This window comes from Ceratosolen solmsi, unplaced genomic scaffold (assembly GCF_000503995.2).
Source record: "Ceratosolen solmsi marchali unplaced genomic scaffold, CerSol_1.0 scaffold11, whole genome shotgun sequence".
NCBI lineage: Eukaryota > Metazoa > Arthropoda > Insecta > Hymenoptera > Agaonidae > Ceratosolen > Ceratosolen solmsi.
The window spans coordinates 9,393,700-9,398,281 of NW_011948416.1; the positions used below are offsets into that span (position 1 = coordinate 9,393,700).

Here is a 4,582-nt window from a genome sequence, read left to right on the forward strand (position 1 = left end):
GCTTTCGCGTTGGCTTTCGCGTTGGCTTTCGCGTTGGCTTTCGCGTTGGCTTTCGCGTTGGCTTTCGCGTTGGCTTTCGCGTTGGCTTTCGCGTTGGCTTTCGCGTTGGCTTTCGCGTTGGCTTTCGCGTTGGCTTTCGCGTTGGCTTTCGCGTTGGCTTTCGCGTTGGCTTTCGCGTTGGCTTTCGCGTTGGCTTTCGCGTTGGCTTTCGCGTTGGCTTTCGCGTTGGCTTTCGCGTTGGCTTTCGCGTTGGCTTTCGCGTTGGCTTTCGCGTTGGCTTTCGCGTTGGCTTTCGCGTTGGCTTTCGCGTTGGCTTTCGCGTTGGCTTTCGCGTTGGCTTTCGCGTTGGCTTTCGCGTTGGCTTTCGCGTTGGCTTTCGCGTTGGCTTTCGCGTTGGCTTTCGCGTTGGCTTTCGCGTTGGCTTTCGCGTTGGCTTTTACGTTGGCTTTTACGTTGGCTTTTACGTTGGCTTTCGCATTGGCTTTCGCGTTGAGATTTTCAAGGGCTGGGAAATGATGCGGAGGCCATGTTAGGCTCACTCACTCGGCTCATTCGATAAATAAATTTAAGAAATGCGAGTGCGGTACAACGATGCGTGCATAATTTGTCCGCCTACTTATTACTTACTACTGCTTAGCCTCCTTTGTACGACTGCGTTTTTACCGCGTCGTTGCATTGTCGAGGACGGCTTGGGAGTCGTGCAGGTTGATGATGGTTGGTTAGGAATTTGGGAATGCTTGTAGGATTATAGATAATAATAATAATAATAATAATTGAGAAGCCAATGGCGCGAGCGTAGTGCAAGTCTGTCGAGAATACCGAGTTGACAATACTCGCCGCCTTCGTCGCCTACCAAAGACAATATAAATATAAATGAGCCACTGATAATTATAATTTGTCTTTCTTAAGGAAGAGTTACATTGCAGATCGCATAATAATACCGAGGACAGTCAGAGTCGATGCAGAGGATAAAGCAGGGCTGCCGAGGATGGCCATTGATTGAAAAGAAGAAAAAAAAAAAAAAGAGAGACGAAATATGTGATTGAGTAACGATAAATTAATTTGACTCCATATTGTATTGTATATTTATTCTTATTATATAGCGGCTGTTTTGCATTAAAATAAAGGTATTGAAAAATCGATGCAAGAAGCCATTGTTGGACGCGTATCGGTATGTCGACGAGAACACGTACAAATCATCGAGTTATTAAGTGGGTTGAAATTACAAGGATAGTCCTGATTGTCCGTTGGAAAAAAAAAAGAAAGAATGAAAGAAAATGCACGCCACCCGATTCTCGAGCACTTAAACTTGACAGCAGCCATGAACCATTTTCACCATATACCAGCGTCTATTGACGTCCATTTTATGCCTCCATATTTCCGTCTCTCTCTCTCTCTCTCACTCGATCTATCTCTCTCCTTGTCTCTCTCTCTCTCTCTCTCTCTCTCTCTCTCTCTGCCCCTTCTCACTTTTACTTACTCACTCACTCACTCTCTCTCTCTCTCTCTCGATTTATCCGTTCGCGTAACGGCTAGTAGCGTGCGTTTCTCGGTCGTTTTTTTTGGGACGGGTAGAGAAAAGGACGGATCGCCGCGAAAAAGGTCTCGAGTACACGGCAGCGCAAGGAAAATACGATTGCGCAACGACGTATCGACACCCACGCGTCGTTCCATTTCACAAGCGCGTGCTATTACATGGAGCGAGATGAAAAACGGATGCAGAGCAAGAGGGAAAGTGTAGTGTTGGAACGGAAGTGAAGAAAGAAAAAGTAAGAGAGAGAGAGAGAGAGAACGAACGAGAGTTTGTGTGAAGTGAGAGACGTTGAGGCACGTACGCACAGTCGCATCATACACATCGGCGAATCGGACAAGCGTTCCCCGCTTTTCCATCCTGAAACGCGCACGCGGCGGATTATTAACGGCGGGACCAACTCCATGACACGGCGTGCAGTTGACGTGGGATAACGAGGAAGCGAAATCGCGAGTCCCGGCACCGCCAGCTATTAACCAAGGCACCTGGCGGCGTCGCTCTCCTCGACGCCGCGTTGCTTCGCCTCTTGGCGCACGTGGCGTGCGAGGTAGACATTTACCTATACGCGTACGCACTCGTACGCAAGCAAGCAAGCACGCACGCACGCACGCACGCACGCACGCACGCACGCATGTACATAGAGAGGGACAATCAGCCCTAGGCTTTTTCACATTTTTACTCGCGCCAAAACGGATGTGCGTGAATAAGAAGAGCAGTCCGCGGTCACGTATTGTGGTGTGGCTGTACTAACGTAAGCGAGGGCGGCACAAAAGAAGAAAGCTTTCTTTTTATCTTATCCTCTTCTTCATCTTTTCTCTCTATCTATCTATCTATCTCTCGCTCTCTCGCTCTCTCTCTCTCTTTCTCTCTCTCTCTCTCTCTCTCTCTCTCTCTCACGCTGGCTAACTCTAATGGCACAATCTCTCCTTTACTTCGATAATGTTAGTCCGATGGTAAACGGGGCCTCTCACATGGCTGTGCGATTGTGAAGTGCCGTCGATACGATAATCGTGGTAATAATTGTTCCTTAGCTACTTGTTTTTCTCCATGCTGTCCCTCTCTCTCTCTCTCTCTCTCTCTCTCTCTCTCTCTCTCTCTCTCTCTCTCTCTCTCTCTTTCTCTCTCTTTCTCTCTCTGTCTCTTGGTTTATTGCGCGGACTCGGAATTTTTCTAGGCGGACATTGTCACTGGCTTCGCCTCGCGTTCGGACATTCATTTTCTTATTTATACGTACAATAGAGCTGACGTTGTGTTCTTGGAAAACCAGTAAAATGGGAAACTCGAGTTCTGTTTTATGCACATTTATTCCAATGATTTGAGCGTTTAATGCTTGCCTTGGGACTTTAATGAACAATATTACATCAAATTGACAATTAATACATGGTGTCATATGCAACGGAGAACAATGGTATATGTATATACATTATATGTACATTTGTGTGCGTGTAGAGTCTTATATGCAAATACATACGTGCATATATTTATATAACGTTCGTGTGTGTGTGTGTGTATGTGTATGTGTGTTGGTGGGTGGGTCGATTTGCGTGCGTAGATAAGTATGCATATATGCATACACATGAACGCGCATAAATATAAAAGAAAATTTTTTTTCTCGTCAAGGAAGACTTAATCGTTCGTTTACAACTCGTTTATGATAAAAAAAAAGATATTTAATTGTCTCGAGCAATCGAATTACTTTTATGCTGTGTGCACAAAGTGAAGCTTTGATATAGGACTATTGATTTAATACAGCTAATATGTCTCACGAGACTTGTTTTTTTTTGTTTTTTTTTTTTTCCCATAATGTTCGTTTATTTTACCGTAATGTACCAGTAACGTACGATGAAGTGATACGATATTAGCGATTTATAAACAATAGAATGTCACTGAATACTTTGTTTCTACAGCAACATCCGGAATATTGAACTTCTCTTATGCTAAACGCTCTCTATACACATAGTAACATTGTATAGATGCAAAATGAAGTGAGACGCCATACTGGGTCAGTCCAAAGCTCTAATCTTGTGTAATTTTTTGCGTTCATGCTCGTTTCGACGTTCTATGTAGAAAAAACGAAATCGACCGATTTTTTATTCGCGTTACTAATATTTTATTGCGTTCGTGAGTATCTCACTAGTAATTAGACGTTATTTTGTCGTCCTAGATTGTGGACGATACATTTTAGGTGACATGTATAAAAAAAAAAAAATGACGACTCTACTGGCACATGACGGATCAAAGGCAAAATGTCACTGGTTGGAAGAATGTCCTCTAAAACTGATAAAATAGGCCTCGCGATTCCAGGGACTTGAATTCGGTTTTACAAAGAAGGTAAATTGTTATTTGGATTTTTTATTTGTTTTTCGTATTTATATAATACTATTAAGAATATGAGAATATGAGAATATAAGAATATAAGAATATAAGAATATAAGAATATATGATATAAGGTGCAAATTAGGGAGGCTTGCAATGTTCGTAATTACGAAATGCCAAAGTATTAGATCAATTATAACTTTTTTTTTGCGCCTACGATTTTTCTAATATCGACGAAAACATACACGTAAATGTTAAAATGCAAACGAGTGAAGCATCTTGTATCTTGTATAGTGACACGTAAAAGGATGTCTGCAAAGAAAAACTGAATATTATTAGATAATGAGTTCTAGAATTTTATTCGTATGGCGTATACGTTGAAATTAAGCTTTCTATTCGTAATTTGTTGTATACTGTATTTATATTGATAAATCATAAGTATTACGTAAGTCATTACCTCGGCTGTGTGCTTAGCTAGTCAATTATCGGTTTTGCAGCACTTCTCCATTCTAGTGTTACACAAATGTCTTTACTCGCATTATTAAATCCGACCAGAAGAACCGAGAAGTACGAAAATGTCTTGAAAAGAAAAAGGAGTTTTTTTTCTCTTGAAATTCTTTACAAGAGCATCACCATTAACGGCATTGTTACGTAATTCGCTGTATAAAATTATATTACACCTGATATCGGATATTATAATTAGAAAGTTAGTGAATTGATCTCTTCTATACTTTA

General features: G+C 41.9%; 1 protein-coding gene across 1 annotated transcript in view; it reads left to right on the forward strand.

Annotated features, from left to right (window-relative positions):
• Positions 1-1,519: 1,519 nt before the first annotated feature.
• The window catches only part of LOC105359500 (uncharacterized), a 44,449-nt gene continuing 41,386 nt past the window's right edge, over positions 1,520-4,582 (forward strand). Inside the window, exons 1-2 of the mRNA XM_011496114.1 lie at positions 1,520-1,769; positions 3,696-3,862. The gene's annotated coding sequence lies outside the window, so the exon portion shown is untranslated. The remainder of the gene's footprint in view (positions 1,770-3,695; positions 3,863-4,582) is intronic.